General features: G+C 41.8%; 1 protein-coding gene and 1 long non-coding RNA gene across 2 annotated transcripts in view; one reads left to right on the forward strand and one right to left on the reverse strand.

Moving 5' to 3' along the window:
• HNRNPM (heterogeneous nuclear ribonucleoprotein M) overlaps positions 1-20,508 on the reverse strand; it is a 359,069-nt gene that overhangs the window by 99,284 nt on the left and 239,277 nt on the right. The gene's annotated exons all lie outside the window — the stretch shown is intronic.
• LOC103563444 (uncharacterized) overlaps positions 1-20,508 on the forward strand; it is a 46,551-nt gene that overhangs the window by 25,545 nt on the left and 498 nt on the right. Inside the window, exon 5 of the long non-coding RNA XR_547885.2 lies at positions 19,606-19,855. This is a non-coding gene — a long non-coding RNA (uncharacterized lncRNA). The remainder of the gene's footprint in view (positions 1-19,605; positions 19,856-20,508) is intronic.

Below are 20,508 nucleotides of genomic sequence, written 5' to 3' on the forward strand. Positions count from 1 at the left end.
GCCTCCATTTGAATTCAGGTCTGTTGGGAATGAGATTTTCTGCCTTATATGTAAACCCAGGGCATGGCTCTTTTTTATAAACCTGTTTCGGCAGCTTTATAAACTGAACTCCCCATAATGAGCCAGGCAAAATTGTTCAAAAAGGATAACTTGTTATAGCCCTGCAGACCTTGGGGCCTATTCCCTGCCCAGCTAGGTCTTTTTGGAATATAAATGATGTGGGGTTGTTTCTGTCTGGCCTGAAGAATTACCTGCTAAATAGCAAGCATTTTGTTTGCTCCCTACCACGGAAGAGCTATTATAGGAGAAGTCAAGTGCTGCAGGGCCCACTGTGCTGTGGTCTGTCTGCAAGATTGCTGCCAAAGTTAACAGAGATTTTGACCCAAACCTTCAGCATTTACCTAGCTTTCCCTTACCCTCTCCCTCTGCCCAACTCTGTTTCTCACGTGTCCTCACCTAGTATCCCCTCTGTTTCTAAAAGGGGCCAGGGGTTGAAGAAATGAACATTCAAATTTCCTCACACATTTATTTATTCTAAAATTTCATGAATACCGTTCTAGGGACTGAGAGTAAAAAAGGAAAATAGAAGACTAAGTGCCTGCTCCAGAGCATGTGTATTCCACTGGGAGGAGAGAGGAGTCAGGAAATAAACAAGTAAATAAAGAAAATGACAGATTATAGAATGCCATGAAAAAAAGGGCTGATGCCTGTGATACTGTGATTTATAATAAATACATATTTTGGTCTTTGTCCACAGTTCCTGGCTTATAGCTCCCAAAACCTTTGGAATTTCCTGAGTGATAAGAGCAATGGGATCATCTTTTGTTATAATATTTGGTCTCCTTTGGTCCTCAGTTCCTAAAATACTTTAAAGCCATAAATATGAAATGGGAGTCTTGTTATTCATAACAAGCCCCGTTCAACCACAACTAGTTTATGTTAATGAAGTGACCTTTAGAAATCCCCTAAAGATGGAGGGGCTGGTTGCCAGGTGAACCAACCATGAATAGAGGGTTGAAACTTTTAGTCCCAACTCTGATTTCCAGGTTGTGGAGAGAGGCTGAAAATTTGAATCAGTCACCAATGGCCAATCATTTAATCAGTCATGCCTATGTAATGAAGCCTCCATAAAAACCCAAAAGCATGGGGTTCAGAGGGCTTCCAGGTTGGGGAACAAGAATGCTTCCACCTGCCACTATGCCGGGCACCAAACTCTACAAGGACTGAAGCTCCTTTATTCGGGACCTCACCCTATATATCTCTTCATCTGGCTGTTGATTTATATCATTTAATATCCTTTGTAATAAACTGATAATCTAGACAGTAAACTGGTTTCTGTGAGCCATTCTAGCAAATTGATTGAACCCAAGGAATGGGTCATGGGAACCTCTGATTTATAGTCAATCAGTCAGTAGTACAGGTAACAACCTGGACTTGAGATTGACATATGATATGGGGACAGTTTTCTGGGACTGAGCCCTTAACCTGTGGAATATGATGCCATCTCCAGGTAGATAGTGTCAGAATTGAGTTTCCTTGTAGGACACCCAGCTAGTGTCCAAGAATTGCTTGGTATGTGAGGAAAACCTCACACACAATGGAAATTAAGTACAGAACATTTAATGTCATAGTGATTTTTTGGGTTGCAGCTACTTCCGTTTGGGTGGTCAAGAAAGACCTCTTAGAGGAGATATTTGACCTTAATGATTTGAAGGACTTAGTTCTGTGAAGATCTGAAAGAAGAGTGTTCCAGAATTTACTGTGTACAAAAACCCATGCTGAGCACATTGAGAGGCAGAGACTAAGTCTTGGGTATGCTAAGCCCCATATGTACAGTTACTAACAGGACTTGCTTGGGTTAATAGAAGTCATGAAATAACATTGTAAGCTAGTATATTGTGAGGAACCCTGACTAAGAGAGACAGGCATATATGTAGCCCCTGTAGTCATGGGAGGGAAGTTAGCATGTACCCTACTCATCTTCCTTGAGGAATAACATCCCATTCTCAGAAATTGCATACAGCCACAAACGTCTATGGAATCGATATATCAGTTTTGAAATAGTTATTGTTCCATTTGTTTATTATGCTATTAAAATTGCAAATATATCATCTTTATAGAAAGTAAAGGCAGAAAAAAGTGAATAGCACTTTGATATGATTCAATTGATGATGACACTGGTCACAGCATCTCTGCCCTGTGGTGTTTATGGGGAAGTTCTCCTCCTCTGGCTTCTGGTCTTTATGTTTAGGGGCATCAGTAGCATCACTCCATCCTCTCATTCAAATTCTCTTGGGGAGGAGGAGTGACTTAAATGGTGACTTTGGGATAAGAGGGTGGGCTCATGTGGTCAGCAATGCCCTCTTCCTTTTTGGGTCTACCCAGCATCCTGGTTTGCTCCTTCATTCTGTACATTTCTCAGAGACAGGCCCCACTCAGGAGGCCTGCAGCTGTTCAGCACTGCTTGTGGCTGGGGAGGGAAGCCCTGTTTGAGGTTTAGTATTAGGAAGCCTCATTCTCCAGTATTGACTTTATGGGTAATAAAGACAGCATTTGACTGTCCATCTGCTTTCTCTATTTCTCAGTGGTTTCAAAGTTAGATGGGAAAAAATAATGCTATTTATTTGACCCAACTCAAACCTCTACAGAATTTTGATCATTTGCCATCAAGATCTTGATTGTCCATATTGGACTCAAGTCTTCCTAGTTTGGTATTAATACATAAATTTCTTAACATATTTATTTTAGTGTTTCAGTCATGGTTGGTTATGGCTTATTTCTTGGAAACTACAATTATTTGAAAATGATTTGAAAATAGGAGATCTTTCCCTCTCATTGGCAACATTTCAGTTTTTATGGTTAGTAGAAACAGTCATGCCTTAGAACAATGTTTTTCAAACTGTAGGTCAAGACTTGTTAGTGAGCCATAATAGCATTTATATAGCATAAAAGCATTAATGAGTCATAACAGCATTTAAAAATGATAGAATAGAAACTATCAGAATGATTGCATGCAAAGGATTGTTTTATGAAAATTTTGTTTTAATCATAGTTGTGTTAAGTGTGTGTGAGAACTGGGTAATGACATAAAAAGTATTTTGTGGCAAAGACTAGCTAGTTGTTTACCAGTGAGTACACAAATGGGCAACATCTCACAGCCATTTTTGTTCTTAGGATTGGTTGTATGACCGAGTTTAGTTAATGGCATGTCGATGGAAGTGATGAATGTCCCTTCTAGGTCTGGTCTGTAAAAACCCACCACATAGTCCTCTACTCTCTCATTTTCTGTATACCACCTGGTGGCTAATTACTGGGCTCAGGACAACCATGGAAACTCTATGTTGAAGGTGGCAGTCTTCACCAATAGGAATCCCTGGATGACTGTGTAGAACGGATACCCCTACCACCTCCCCTCCCCACTCCTAGTCAAGACTTGGACTCTATGAGACTGAGAAATAAACTTCTAATATGTTACACTACTGGGATTTGGGGGGCTTACCTGTTTCAGCAGATAGTGTTACCTTAAGTAATAGATATTTCTTACTATGTGTTTAAAAGCTGCTGGGAGACCTTGAGGACGTTATGCTAAGTGAAATAAGCCAGACACAGGAGGATAAATATTGCATGATCTCACTTATATGTGGAATCTGAAAAAAAGTTGAACTCGTAGTAACAGACAGTAGAATGATGGTTACCAGAGTCTGTGGGTTGAAGGAAAAGGGGAGATATTGGTCAAATGGTACAAAATTTCAGTTATAAGATGAATAAGTTCTGGAGACCTAATGGTGGTGACATAGTTAATAATAATGTATTATATACTTGAAATTTAAGAGAGTAAATCTCAAGTGTTCTCACCACATAAAAAAAAGGTAATTACGGGAAGTGATGGACATTTTAATTAGTTTCATTGCGGTAACCATTTCACAATGTATACATATATCAAAACATCAAATTGTACATCCTAAATATATACAAGTTTTATTTGTCAAAGTATAAAGCTACTGTGAGACCATGAATGATTCAGTACCTTGGACAGTGACACACATATTACCCCATCGGCTACTCCCCTGAAGCAGGATCTGTCGGGTAAGCCTGCAAATTCTCCTAACATATATGTGGCAAGCCAGACTGATATGTCTCTTACTATGTTACCCTGGTTACCACAGGGAAACCATGTTTGTTGAGGGGGACGGGTGTTATTACCTTTGATTGGCTGAAATTTGTGCAAATGAAAAGTAGAAAAGCCACTGGAAACCAGTAGGAGCAAAAACATGTTGTTAAGGAAACTAAGTGCATTTGGTTACAGTGAGCACATCCATATGAATGCAACACAGTTTCTCTACCTTATAAGATATGTATCACCTTTTACAGATGAGGCAACTAAAGCACAGAGGCGTCAAATCCCTTACCCAAGATCCCTTAGCTAAGTAATGGCAGAGCCGGGGTTGAACCCAGCAGTTTGAGGTTGAAGTCTGGGTTACTAGCTATAATGCCCTAGAGGGATGGCTCCTCGATTGTTCATTGCCTCTGCAGTGTGCTGGATATTATAGACAGTTGGCCTTAGGTTACCAGGAAATGGGGGCTGTTACTAGCACTCAGAAACTAGTTTAAATTCCAACTGTAGGATAATATATGTCTTTATTAAACTTAACTCATTCATAGGAGGTGACATGGTACAGGGAAGGAGTTATGTAACATTTCCTGGAAGACGACCCTCTTCTTCAAATGAAATCTTATGTGAAAGCTCCGTACCTAATACATGTAGAAGCAGAGATGCTGTGGCTGGAGTAGGGATAGGGGGCCTAGAGCTCCACTCTCCCAGGCAGCTGCTCCATACTATCCCTCTTCACCTTCCTCATGGGTATTTTGGCACACAATTTAAAAACCATCAGTACAGGGTCTGGCACCATGGCATAGTAGTTAAAAGTTTGTGCACTCCTCTTTGGCAATCTGAGGTTTGCAAGTTTGGTTCCTGGGCGTAGACCTCCACGCCACTCATCAAGCCATGCTGTGGCGGCATTTTCCTACATACAAAATAGAGGAAGATTGGCATAGATGTTAGCTCAGCAACAATCTTCCTCAAGGAAAAAAAGAGGGAGATTGGCAACAGATGTTAACTCAGGGCCAATCTTCTTCTTACACACACACAAATCATCAGTACAGAGGATAGTGCATGAACTTTTGGTCTAGACAGCCCTGCCTGCCTGCTCACTTGCTTTGTCATTTTATTTATGCATTCATTTATTCATTGCTCAATAAATATTTATCAAAGACCATGTGGTAGGCATTGGTATGAATCTTACCCCCAGAGTTTACTGGCTGTGTAACTTTGACATCTTACTTAGTCTCACTGGGTTTCAGTTGCCTCCTCTGCAAATACACACAGTGATAACTACCTCATAAGCCTCCAGGGTCATGAGAGAGGATCCAGAAGATCCATGCAGCATCCAGTGCAGCTCCAATCTGGGTGTGTTCAGTGGATGTTTGTTCCTCCTTCTCTTCCTATGCTGATCTTTCAAGTATAGTGTAATTCAGAGTCAAACCATTTTAAAAACATGTCTAGTACACACACAGAGAAACATTTTTAGAACAAATCTACATATTTCCCATTCCTCTCCCTTTTCTTTCTTTCAAACCTGTGTGCATCTTTGAAAGGCTTCCTGTTTGTTCCCCTTTCACTTTCAGCCTAAGACCATTTCCCAATTCCTATTCTTGGTCATGGCAAGCAGGCACCCCTGTGACCAATCTTCTCATTTTCTCAGCCTACATGTCCCTGGATCACCCTCTTATTGTCTCCTCTAGAGTGGCTGGTCCCAGCTTCGTCCTCAGCATCTGCTGAGCCCTCACTCTGCATAACCCTTTTCTTCCAAGAATGTCCAGCATCCTCCCGTTAGCAGAGGATTCCACCTTCATCACTTCTGGGTAAAATTTGTTTCTTCCCTGCTGGTGGAGGACTAAACATAGCCTCACTTCAAGAGTGGCCATTGATGACTGGAGTTAGTACTGAACAGGCTTTCAGCAATTTCCACTAGCAACAATTATAGGATGTTTAAAATCTTAATTTAAGTCAGCATAGAAAACTGTATACATTTTAAATTTTCTCTAAGGTCAAACACTACATTCATTATACAGATGATATAATGGCTAAGAATGGAGACTTTGGAACTGGGCATTCTGCATCCAAATTCTAGCTCTCCCTCATCTTAGCTGTGGGAGCTTCACAAGGTGCTTAAATTCTTTATGCTTCAGCTTTCTTATCTGAAGAATAAGCATATTAGTAGTACCTATCTCATCATACTCTTATGATGTATAAGTAAGATAATTTATTTAAAATGCCTGGAACAGGAGTGATGTCAGCAGCATGGCGGAGTGAGCAGTTTTCTTTGTCTCTCCCCTTTGAACTACAACTAATTGGACATTCATCGGTCAACAAAGGATGTCCACACAGCATCTTAGGATGCCTGAGAGACCCACACTGCTCTACATCAGAAGGTGGACGGATTTCCCTGTGGAAGGAGGTGGAGATAGGTGAAAACTCTCTGACCCCCAGACAGCCTAGTATCTGCAAGCGACTTTCTACTAGCTGATACACTCATAGCATTGCCACGGCACCAAGGGTGGGCGTGTACATGCATCGGCGGCGTGATGGTGAAAACAGGTGACTACAGCCCTACCTAAGCCTGCCACGATTGCTCCTTAGCCCAGAGGGAAAATCCACAGTCCCACATCAGCCACAGGGAAAGCCTCTACTTGGCATTAGTGGAAAGGCCCCGCCCAGCCTTCAGAAACCTGGGAGGCCCTGGGGCAAAAGGAGCCTGGCCAGAGCAACAACCTGCCAGCCTCCTCTAACACACAAAGTCCTGCTGTGGCCCTGAGGGGGCAAGGGAGACACAGAGAGACTGTGTGAGTGGGCAGTGGCAGATTGGAGTCCCAGCGAGTGTGCTCTGTGGTCCAGGGGGAAGACCCACAGTCCCACAGCAACTGCAGAGAAAGCCTCTATGCAGCGTTAGTGGAGAGGCCCCACCTGGCAATCACAAGGCTGGAAGGCCCTGGGGCAGAAGTAGCACAGCTGGGTGAGCTAACCACAGACTACAATAGATACCCATAGCTAGGCCGTGGCCCACAGTGGACAAGTGAGATCTTGTGGGCCCTGATGGTGACAGAGCTGCAAGACTAGGTGAACCTGCTCCCGGACACTGTGAAAGACCATAACACCACTGCAGACCCTAAGGAGGGAGCACATCTAGGTGGTCTATGAAAGTAGGCACCAGCAACCTGAGGCCCCCTTGCGATTGTCCCCACAACCGACAGGAGACCCCACAGGGCCACTGTGACCATGAGGAGGGGCCCAGGTCCGGTCAGCAACAGCTGACAGGGATCCTGCTCAGTGCAGATTACACAGCAGCTGCTCCCCCCCCTCCAGTAGAAGCAAGTGGGAGCAGTAACTGAACTCTATCTCTATGCGAAGGCACAAATCCATGTCATCAAGCAGTATGAAAAAATATATTAAATCTCCAGAACAGAAGGAAAATGACAAGTACCCAGAAAACAATCCTGAAGACACTGAAATCTATAACCTAAATGACAATGAATTCAAAATAGCCATCATTAAAAAACTCAATGAGTTAAAAGAGAATACAGATAGACAACTCAATGAGTTCAGGAGCTATGTCACAAAAGAGCTTGATACCATAAAGAAGAACCAGTCAGAAATGATGGAGATAAAGAAGACAATGGAGGAGATTAAGAAAAATCTGGACTCTCTGAACAGTAGGGTTGATAATATGGAAGACAGAGTTAGCAATTTGGAAGATAGGAATATAGAAATGCTGTAGATAGAGGAGGAGAGAGAACTAAGACTAAAAAGAAATGAGGAAACTCTCCAAGAAATATCTGACTCAATTAGGAAATGCAACATAAGGATTATAGGCATCCCAGAGGGAGAAGGGAAGGAGAAGGGGGCAGAAAGCCTGTTCAAAGAAATAATGGCTGAGAACTTCCCAAACCTGGGGAGAGAGATGGAACTCCATGTAACAGAAGGTAATAGATCTCCAACTTTATCAATGTAAGAAGACCAACCCCAAGGCATATAGTAGTGAAGCTTGCAAAAGTCAACGACAAAGAGAAAATACTAAGAGCAACAAGGCAGAAGAAAATAACCTACAAAGGAACCCCTGTAAGGCTGTCAGAAGATTTCTCAGCAGCTACCTTACAGGTTGGAAGAGAGTGGAATGATATATTCAAAACTCTGAAGGACAAAAACTTGCAGCCAAGAATACTCTATCCAGTGAAAATATCCTTCAAATATGATGAAGAAATAAAAACTTTCCCAGATAAACAAAAGCTAACATCATCATCGCCACAAGACCTCCCCTACAAGAAATGCTCAGGAAGACCCTCATACCTGAAAAAACAAAAAAAAAGAAAGGGGTTACAAAACCCAGAGCAAAGGAGATAAGTAGAAAGACAAAATCAAAAAGTTGCAGCTCTCCATCAGAACAAGTTAGCAAAGGCTAAGTATAACATTAAAGATAAAAGGAAGGGAAACACCAAGAATAAATATAATCTTGTCATTTTAACCACAAACTCACAACACAAGAAGGAAAAGAAATCTGACAATAACAACCTAGAAGGGGAAGAGGAAAGGGATGGAACGGCTTAATCTAAGGAAATAAGAGGCTATCAGAAAATGGACTATCTCATCTATGAGATGTTTTATACAAACCACATGGTAACCACTAAACAAATATCAAGAATAAAGACACAAATTACAAATAAGAAGAAAGCCAGTATAGAAAACTACCTACCTGAATTGGTAGTCCAAAAATCATGGGACGAGAAACAAAGGAAAAGCAAGAGAACTGGAAAACAAGTGATAAAATGGCATCATTAGGCCCCCACATTTCAATAATCACTCTAAATGTAAATGGATTGAACTCTCCAATCAAAAGACACAGAGTAGCAGGATGGATTAAAGAATAAGACCCAACAATATTCTGCCTCCAGGAAACACACCTCAGCCCCAAAGACAAACACAGACTCAGAGTGAAGGGATGGAAGACAATACTCCAAGCTAATAATGAACATAAGAAAGCAGGTGTTGCCATACTTATATCAGATAAAGTAGACTTCAAAGCAAAACAGATAAAGAGAGACAAAGAGAGGCAGTTTATAATGATAAAAGGGACATTCCGCCAAGAAGACATAACACTTATATATGCACCCAACACAGGAGCACCAAAGTATGTAAAGCAACTATTAACAAAACTAAAAGGAGATATCAACAACAATACAATAATAGTAGGGGACCTCAACACCCCACTAACACCAATGGATAGATCATCCAGACAGAAAGTCAACAAGGAAATTATAGAATTAAATGAAAGACTAGACCAGGTGGACTTAATGGATATATATAGAACACTCCATCCAAAAACAGCAGGTTGCACATTCTTCTGAAGTGCACATGAAACATTCTCAAGGATAGACCATATCTTGCTAAACAAAGCAAGCCTCAACAAATTCAAGAGGGTTGAAATAATATCAAGCATCTTTTCTGACCATAATGCTATGAAACTAGAAATCAACTACAAGAATAAAGCTGGGAAAGGGGCAAAAATGTGGAGACTAAACAACATGCTACCGAACAAACAATGGATCATTGAAGAAATTAAAGGAGAAATCAAATATCTAGAGACAAATGAAAACATGCCATACCGACACATTTGGGACGCAGCAAAAGTGGTCCTAAGAGGGAAATTCATTGCAATACAGGCTCACCTCAATAACCAAGAAAAGTCTCAGATAAGCAATCTCAAATGACACCTAACAGAATTAGAAAAAGAGGAACAAACAAAGCCCAAAGTCAGTAGGAGGGAAATAATAAAAATTAGAGCAGAAATAAATGAAACTGAAACAAAGTGACAGTAGAAACAATCAATGAAACAAAGAGTTGGTTCTTTGAAAAAAATAAACAAAATTGACAAACCCTTAGCCAGGCTCACTAAGAAAAAAAGAGAGAAGACTCAAATAAATAAAATTAGAAATGAGAGAGGAGAAATCACAACGGATACCAAAGAAATACAAAGGATCATAAGAGAATACTATGAAAAACTATATGCCAACAAATTGAACAACCTAGAAGAAATGGATAAATTCCTAGACTCTTCCAACCTCCTAAAACTGAAGCAGGAAGAAATAGAGAATCTGAATAGACCAATCACAAGTAAAGAAATCAAAACAGTAATCAAAAACCTTCCCAAAAATAAAAGTCTAGGACCAGGTGGCTTCTCTGGATAATTTTACCAAACATTCAAAGAAGATTTAATACCTATCCTTCTCAAACTATTCCAGAAAATTGAGGAAGATGGAGCACTCCCTAACACATTCTATGAAGCTAACATCTCCCTGATCCCAAAACTAGACAAGGACAACACAAAGAAGGAAAACTACAGGCCAATATCACTGATCAACATAGATGCAAAAATCCTCAACAAAATTTTGGCAAACTGAATACAGCAATACATTAAAAAGATTAGGCACCATGATCGAGTGGGATTTATACCAGGGACACAGGGATGGTTCAACATCCACAAGTGAATCAACGTGATTCACTACATTAACAAAATGAGAAACAAAAACCACACGATCATCTCAATAGATGCAGAGAAAGCATTCAACAAGATCCAATATACATTTATGATAAAAACTCTCAATAAAATGGGTATAGAAGGAAAGTACCTTAACATAATAAAGGCCATATATGACAAACCCACAGCCAACATCATATTCAATGGGCAAAAACTGAAAGCCCTCCCTCTGAGAACAGGAACAAGACAAGGGTGTCCACTCTCACCACTCTTATTCAACATAGTACTGGAGGTTTTGGCCAGAGCAATTCAGCAGGAAAAAGAAAAGGAATCCAAATATGGAATGAAGAAGTGAAACTCTCGCTGTTTGCAGATGACATGATCTTATATATAGAAAACCCCAAAGAATTCATTGGAAAACTATTAGAAATAATCGACAACTACAGCAAAGTTGCATGGTATAAAATCAACATACATAAATCAGTAGCATTTCTATACTCCAACAATGAACTAACAGAACAAGATCTCAAGAACACTTCCCATTCACAATTGCAACAAAAAGAATAAAATGCCTTTGGGTAAATTTAACCAATGAAGTGAAAGACCTATACAACGAAAACTACAAGACTTTCCTGAAAGAAATTGATGACTACATAAAGAGATGGAAAGGCATTCCACGCACATGGATTGGAAGAATAAACATAGTTAAAATTTCCATACTACCTAAAGCAATCTACAGATTCAATGCTATCCTAATCAGAATCCCAATGACATTCTTTACAGAAATAGAACAAAGAATCCTAAAATTCATATGGGGCAACAAAAGACCACGAATTGCTAAAGCAATCCTGAGGAAAAAAAAACAAAGCTGCAGGCATCACAATCCTTGACTTCAAAACGTACTACAAAGCTACAGTAATCAAAACAGCATGGTGCTCATACAAAACCAGGTGCACAGATCAATGGAACAAAATTGAAAGCCCAGAAATAAAATCACACATCTATGGACAGCTAATCTTCGACAAAGAAGCTGAGGGCATACAATGGAGAAAAGAAAGTCTCTTCAACAAACGGTGCTGGGAAAACTGGACAGCCACATGTAAAAGAATGAAAATTGACCATTCTTTTTCACCATTCAGAAAAATAAACTCAAAATGGATCAAAGACCTAAAGATTAGACGTGAAACCATAAGGCTTCTAGAAGAAAATGTAGGCAGTACACTCTTTGACATCAGTATCAAAAGGATCTTTTTGGACAACATGTCTTCTCAGACAAGGGAAGCAATAGAAAGAATAAACAAATGGGACTTCATCAGACTAAAGACCTTCTTCAAAGCAAGGGAAAACAGGATTGAAACAAAAAAACAACCCACCAATTGGGAAAAAATATTTACAAGTTATATATCCGACAAAGGGTTAATCTCCATAATATATAAAGAACTCACACAACTCAACAACAAAAAATCGAACAACCCTATCAAAATATGGGCAGGGGATATGAACAGACATTTCTCCAAATAAGATATATGGATGGCCAATAGGCACGTGAAAAGATGCTCATCATCACTAATCATCAGGGAAATGCAAATCAGAACTACACTAAGATATCACCTTACACCTGTTAGAATGGCAAAAATAAACAAAACAAAAAGTGACAAATGTTGGAGAGGTTGTGGAGAAAAAGAAGCCCTCATACACTGTTGGTGGGAATGCAAACTGGTACAGCCACTATGGAAATCACTATGGAGATTTCTCAAAAAATTGAAAATAGAACTACCATATGACCCAGTCATCCCACTCCTGGGTATCTATCCAAAGAACTTGAAATCAGCAATTCCAAAAGTCCCATTCACCCCAATGTTCATTACAGCATTATTTACAATAGCCAAGATGTGGAAGCAACCTAAGTGCACATCAACTGATGATTGGATAAAGATATGGTTATATATATATATATGTGTGTATATATATATATACATACATATACACACACACACACACACACACACACACACACACAATGGAATACTACTCAGCCATAAAAAAGGATAAAATCGTCCCATTCACAACAACATGGATGGACATTGAGGGTATTATGTTAAGTGAAGTAAGCCAGATAGAGACAGATGAACTTAGTATGACTCCACTTATATGTGGAAGTTAAATATGTAGACAAAGAGAACTGATTGGTGGTTACCAGAGGTAAGAGGGGTGGGGGAGTGGGCACAAATGGTGAAGTGGCGCACCTACAACACGAATGACAAACAATAATGTGCAACTGAAATTTCACAAGGTTGTAAACTATCATAATCTTAATAAAAAGTAATAAGTAAAAGTAAAAAAAAATAAAATGCCTAGAACATTGCTTGACATATAAAAAGCAGTCAGTAAGTGTTATCTATTATTATCATTATTATTTTTTAAGCGTTACTCTGGATAATGTTTCCAGAGCTCTGCAAAGTGGATGAGTAAAGCTCAGGCAAATTATAAGAAATGAACCCTTTGCCAAGTGTGTGTAGGAGAGAGAAAAAGTAGAAGGAGCATCTAGAAGATAAATTCCTTTAGCTCTTACCATGAAGAGGGGGATGGAATTCACATCCTTGGATTTTCCCTGCCTCCTCTCTAGGGATATGGTAGGTACACAAACATGACTGTAGAGTGAGTGAATGAATGAATGGCTGAGAACTGAATGAACAAATCAGTGAATCATTGGTAATGGAATGAGCTAAGCAGCCATGTTCCTTTTAACAGTCTTTGGTGCTCAGTTTATCATACTTCACCCAAGCACATATGTCTACTATGTTCTCGTCTCTTACAAGTTAAGAATATTGTTGGTCACTGTATACCACCCCCATCTTCCTCCCACACACATCTAAAATGGGATTCTCAGTTTGTGGCTGTGCTCTCCGGGCTTTGTGATTCTGCCCAAAGTCCTTCATGCTCCACAGGTCTGCCCCTTCACTTCCCTTCTCCAGGAAGGAACAGCAGGGACCCCACCTGTCTGTCCTAGAGAAAGCTGATGTTATCAGCAGGTCCTGGCAAGAAACAAAGATGGCATCATGTGGCTCTGCTTTCCAGAAAGACTGGGGAACAATCACAGGCAGACTGGGACATTCAGGAGTAGTAGGACTGAATTTTCTTGCGAGAACTCTTGGAGTGAAGTTTCATGACGGAGGGAATTTTCATGTGAGGCTAGAGTTAGCATACCAGCTGCATATTTCTGTTCTGTATTGACTCTAAGATCAGCCCTGTTTTTCTGACGTGGCATCGACATAAAGCACAATGGGATAAGACGGTGTGCAGGGTATAATCTCAGAAATCTTTCAGGAATGACCTGGTACAGGGACTTCCCTTCAGTTTTTCTAATGCACTGGAAGTGGAAGGAGCCCATGCTTGCAATTTGGTCAGACCAAAGTAGGTAACAACAATTCAGCTGAGCATAGAACACAGTGAATTTGGACTATAGCAATTGTGACAATCTATTGCTATACTCAAGTGCTTTTTCTTATTTCTTTCAACCACCAAGGAGGAAGTGACAACCTAGCACAAAGGGTGAAAAAGGAGGAGTTGTTTACAACTCGATCCCAAGGCGCTGCATCAACTTGTCAAGTGCTTCACTGCCCCACTCACTTAATGACACTTATTGTTACTTACAAAATTTGCAGATGGTGCAATTGGAGGATGTAGAGTTACCCACATGACTGACAAGCCCCGTCAAAAGTTACCTTGACACATTGAAACCAACAAAGTAAACTGCAAGGGAGGTCAGTGTAAAGTCCTACCCTTAGACCCAACCATCAACTGCACAAAGGAGGCTGTAGATTACAGCAATTCAGAGAGCTGGCTTGGGTCAGACACCCCTGAGGTGAATCCCGCCACTTAAAGTATTGGGTAAATTATTAGGCCTCTAGGAGCCTCCAGTCTTCTCTAATTTGGTTAATTATACTAGCCTTGAAAAATTAAGGATTCTATAAATTAACGCTTATTAAATGCCTGGAACTCTAGTAAGTACTCAGTTAATTGGTTCCCCTCCCTCCTTCCACCCCCGACTGCCTCCTTTAACCCTCCCAAGCTCCAAGGGAGCTCGCACTCTTGTAATCTCTGCATCAGGAACAACGTGAAGGGAAGCTGGGGTCTGCCCCATCTAATTTCAGGATGTGTTCTGTTTCATTTCCTTCTAATATTTACCTGACTTAGGATTTTGACCCTTGGCCAGTGTTCGGCCTATTGACCATCTCCATCCTTATTCTTGACCTCCGTCTCCACACCGTTCTTCCTGATGTGTCCTTGGTACTTCCAGGGTCTCTCCCTGTGGAAGAAGTTATGAGGCGGCCAGCGCTTGGGACTAATGCTCGCACCACTTTGGTGATTCTTTGCAGTCTCTTGCCGAGCTTGTTTTAACACCACCTCCAATAGCTTCCTCTCCCGCGGCAAAGAGGAGGACAAATTGGGGGTGATGGTGGTGAGGTGCGACTTGGCAGGGAGAAGGGAAGGGAAAGAAAATACAATTGCAGCACAAGTAAGGCACTTATGCAATTTTGTAATTTCTATAAATGCAATTTCGGACAACATAGGCAATTGAAATCCACAATTATAGCTTAAGTAATAGTATCTTCCTTTAGAAAACTTTTACTTAGATTGCATAAAAACATTTGTCCCAGTTATCTTATCCTAAAAAAATGCATGTGGTGAGGGACTGCATGGCCCAGGAGGCAGTATTTGGGATTGGAAATTGGAGGCTTGGGTTCCAGCTGTGGCTCTGCCATCGACCTTCTGTGTGGCCTTAGGTAAATTACCCTTTCCAGCTTCAGATGTGTCGTCTGTCAACTAGAGATAAGACCACGAGCTGCAGTGCACAAGGCTTAAATGAGAGAATGTGTATCAATTGCCCACCACAGGGCCTGGCGCTCTGAACAGCCCGCTTTACGGGTCTGAGCACCTTTGTTAATAAATCGAGGATAATGAGGGCTTCTTGAGACCTCACTGCTGCTGAAAATGAAGAGATGCTTTGAAACAGGGCCTCTGAATATAAAGTGTTCTTGGGGTTCAACACAGGAAGGCCAGCTTGCACACAGCCCATGCTCAGCAAACTTTTGAAGCCAGTGACGATGAGATGACAGAATCGGGGGGACTCTTGGTTTGGTGCCCCTGAGAAGTGAGACCTTTGGGAGGAGCTCCCTCAGCTCTTTGGGTGCCTGCTTCATCCTCATTTATGTTCATGTGATCTCAAAATCCAAAAGGAAGTTGTGGGCTTGGCCACAGTTCACTGTGCTGTCCTGAACCAAGTTAAAACCATCCTCCTGGTTTCCAATTTTGCAGAAAGAAGAGACAGATCCATGGGGCTGCAGGAGCTCGGGCCTGGGGTCGCAGCAGGGGGAACATGGGTATAAAAGGCATAGAAATTAAATCTGAGGCCTGGGAACCCCATGGAGTCAAGGAGCAGTCTTGTCACTTCTTCCTGGCCTTGCACCTGGCACAAAGGTGGACTTAATAAATATCTGTGCCATGAAAGACAGCAGGTCCTGAGCTGGTGGGAGTGGGGGGACACTTTGAGAAATCAGTAGAGCTTAATTCTGCTATCAATTTTATAATTTTGTAAGTACTACATTCAATTACATATGGGGCATGGCCAACCAATTTTGGCAACTTAGGTTTTATTGATAATAATGGCCATAATTTATTAAAAATTACTTATAAGTCTGGCATTGTGCTAAGCACTTTACATATATTATTACATTTAATACCGACTACAATGCTGTGTCAAAGCAAACCCCATTGGTTACCTACCCTTCAGCCATACCTAACTCTTACTTGGTAACTAAACCCTGAATTTTTTTTTTTTCTGAGCTGCAGTGTGCCTAGCTCCAGGATATGAATTCTGGTTGGTCTAAGGCAATAATAACAACCCTATTCCCCGATTTCCCAGGTCCCTTGTTGTAAGACTTGCTGTGTGCCCTGCTTCTGGCTGATAGGATCTAAGGGGAAATCCAGTACAGGGACTACTGAGAAGTCTTCTATTTTCCTGTTAAGAGGAAAGATGTAGCTGCCTTGAATATAAATGTGATATTTGGAGCTATAGCAGCCAATTTGTAAGCCTCAGGCAATAAGAATGAGGGAAAGAAAGAATCGGGGAGATATTATTGAGGCACTGAACCAACGCCATGAGCTCCCACTTCCAGAGCTCTTAAGTGAGGAAAACTATTCCTGTTTGTTTAAGCCACTTGCCTCAGGTTTCTTTACTTGCAACTAAATGATGCAAACTGTATGCTATAGAATACTATCATTTTCATTTTTGATTGAGAATATAAATGTAAGTAACTGGCTCAAGGTCACACAGCTGGTAAATTGTGCTAAATTCAAATCTAGTTCTATTCAAATTTAAAGTCTGTCTTCTCAATGACTATGCTATGTTTAAACTATCAGTGTTGTTAATATGAGTATGTTTTTCAGCCCCTAGGAACTCTAAAGAATAGAACAACACAACAGCTGAGAAGAGGAAAAGCAGGCTTCCCAGAGCCTTTAATGTGCCTGGGGCCCAGGCCTCTCTGAGTCTGGGATGCTGATCTTCAGTACGAGGCTGGAATGGCCCTGAAGATTTATTTGCTATCATGTCTGGGAGCTTCTCCAGCAGCTGAAGCAGACATGGGCTGAGGGCAGGAAGGGAGCAATTGCGATTGAGGTTTTGATGTACAGGCTCTGCTGGGTTGGTGAGGGAGCATAGAGCAATGCGGGGGAGCTAGTCTGGAGGCTGGTTTGAGACCCAGCCTTAACACTGACTTAGTGGGCGCTGGTCATCCAGCTACATCCCCGCCCAGAGTCAGGGAACATGGCAACTCAGCGCAGGTGTGACAGGAGACAGAGACTGCCACTTGCTTGCAGCATTCTTATCACGTAAACAGAAAGAAGGGAGGATTTGCCTGAAAACCATACCCCAGCACGTGCAGGTAGTGACAGGAGGCTGTGGGCCTGCCTGAGGGCTCTGGGAAGCAGCTGGATCCTGCAGTCCCAGCGTTTTCTACCAGGAAATGAGGACAAGGACACTGTCACTCACCCCCAACTACGTCTAGGCACAGGAGAACAAAGATGAGTATGTTTCTGTACAATGTGCCAGACTCTGAATTGGGTACTCCAGGCATATTATTTCATCTAATTCTCACTACAACCCAGTGCAAGTAGTTGTTAATAATCTCAAGTTGTCAATTTTTAAAAATTGAAGCTCCAAGAGATTAAGTAACTGTTCCAGTCTGCACAGCTAGAAAATGGTGAAGTTGGGATTCCAGCCTGGGTCAGTCTCTTTCCAAAGCCTGTGGCTGCTACACCCGCGCTCAGGATGCTCAGGGTGGAAAGAAACTGACGTCTTTCTTCCTGCACTGCAGAAGGAAGGCAATTAGCGGTCCATGGTTCCTTGCGTTTGAGCTCTGCAGGTGAAAGGATTGATGACAATTCTAGAATTAATAGCGCTTGGCAGCTGTCACCTTCCCTAGACGGCAGGGTTAAGAAGAGGAGTTCTGAAAACCTGGGCCAGTGGAGGCGGCTCCTTGGTCTGAAATCAGGATGGTTCTGATTCAGACGGTCGCCTACAGATGCATTTTCCCCCTGTGTTTCTTTAGTACCCGGGAGCTCTGACCCCGACCTGTGTCTAGGGACAGACTGCGGTGGAGGCAGAAAGGACTACTTGAGTGTATCAGCTCTAAGGATGAGAGCAGAGGCAGCAGAGCAGACATAACTGAGCACCCCCGAGGTCGGGCGTGGTCCTCGAGTGGTTTTTCTGCTTCGTTGATCAGATTCTTTAAGGCTCCGAGTTCATTAAACAGAATCTCCATTCCATGTCCCTGAGTCCCTGTGTGGGCTTGGTTCCTACACCACATGGCCGAAGCCCGCCAAGATGGATGACACGTCCTCCACAGGCAGGCCCCTTGCCACCCACCCTGTCCTGAGCGATGTCTGCTGAGATCACGGGAATTCATCTCTCGCACCAGGAAGCCTCGGCGGCACCGCCCTCCCTTTCTCCTTCACCAGACCCCTGCCTTGTGGGCCCTCCGGCCCTTCCCTTTGGGGCCCTCTGTTCCCTGCCCTGAGCTCCACGCCAGCTCTCCCAGTGCCTCTGGAGCAGACCCGCTCCACTCTGCCCTGCCCCTCACCGCTCCCCTCAAAGCTTACCTGTGCTGCCCTGAGAGTCCCTTTCCAGCCCAGAGCTAGCCGGTGTCCGTGCCCCTGGCTGTCCCTCAGCACCACCCTATCCTGAAACTGACCCCTTTCCAATCCTCCGCCTACTTCCTGACCCCGCCTCTGCTCCCTCAGGGTTCAGGGTTCCAAGTAGGAAGGGCCCGGCAGGAGGTCCTTTGGGAGAGAAAGATGAGAGAGACTGGAAGGGGTCAGGCTAAATGGGACTCTGGATCCACCTCTGCAAAGACTGTTGTTACACACAGTTGTTTCCAACATACTGTTGGATTTGGGTTACAAGAAGGGTTAAACTACCTAAAAATTTGTTTTTCACATATAGACGAGTGTGTACTTTCTTAAGTAGTTTTTCACAGTGCTTTTTAAAAATATATACTGCTTAAAAAATGAAAAGTCAGCAATAAATGAAGCAGAAAGAGTAACAGTATATTTATAGAGCTTGTTTCATATGCTACCACTATTAAAATATCCAGATGTACCATTATGGGACCAAAATCTACTCAGCGTATATTGAAGCGAATGCTTCCCAGCTGTACCATTTCACATTCTTTGCACTGAATTTTGAGTCAGAAAGCCCTGACATTAGGTCTTCTGTGCAGCATTTAGGACTAGTGCAAGCCAGCCTGATCATGCTGGTTAGGAACAGCAATATTGTTTTTTTAAAAAAATTATTGTTAAAATATCCCTTGTACCTAGAAAAGTTCAAAGTAGTACAAATTGAGGTAAATGAAAAACTAGTCTTTTAAACTTTGCTGCCTCGCCGACCAGTCTAACTCCCTAAAGGCAAGCACTTTGAACCATTTCTAACTTTACTTCTTGTTTTGGTTATTACCAGAATTGTAGATGAGTGACCTCCTACTTCCCGACCGTCAGAGATGGTGAATGTCAGTCATCTGCACCCTCCTCCACATTATCCCATGAGGAGACCTGCCTGTCAGCAATGGAGACGTGTGCGGCATTGTATCTCAGGACCCAGAGCCAGGCTCGGCGTGCGGAGGGCATTTCATAAGGAATTGTAGGATAAACTAAACCATATACTCAAATATGTATTTCTGGGTCAGCAGCCCTGACACAGTCATCCCTGGGTAAGTGGGCCTCTCAGAGCTGATGCATGATCTTCCTTCTTCTGCGTCAATCACAGTATATCATTTTTACAAGATTATGCCATTTGAATTCTGTTCTGTACCTATAATTCTGTCTCTCATGTTTTGTCTACAGATCGACTCCAAAAAATAAAATGTCACCACCAATATTATAGTTATGCATTTTTCACTTTTTGCTGAACCGTGTACTAATGAGCTTATATGCACTAACTCTGTGCAGTTGAAAGCAGAAAGTTCAAGTTCCCAGGCCAAGTCAATTCTCCTCTTTTTTTTCACCATGCCATTTTAGTTTGCTTCGTCTTTGCACTGGGATCTTCTCATTTGTTTGTTTTTCCTGGAATTTCTAATTCTTTCTTTTTTTTTGTTGAGAGAAACAAATGACTTCCTTATTAAATTATTAGATCCTTCCAGGTTTTAAAAACTATGCATTGAGTGAAATCCATTTTTTTCTTAGAAATAATCATCTCGGAGTCCTTTGACTTCAAATTCTAATTTGGGACAATTGTTTTATAAAGTCTCTGTAAAATTGTCATCTAATATGTCTTTTCATTATATCCTTGGAATAATTCTATTATTTTCATAGACCTCCCCACATCCATTTTTTTTTTTTTAAGATTGGTACCTGAGCTAACAAC

This window comes from Equus przewalskii, chromosome 6 (assembly GCF_037783145.1).
Source record: "Equus przewalskii isolate Varuska chromosome 6, EquPr2, whole genome shotgun sequence".
Classification (NCBI taxonomy): domain Eukaryota; kingdom Metazoa; phylum Chordata; class Mammalia; order Perissodactyla; family Equidae; genus Equus; species Equus przewalskii.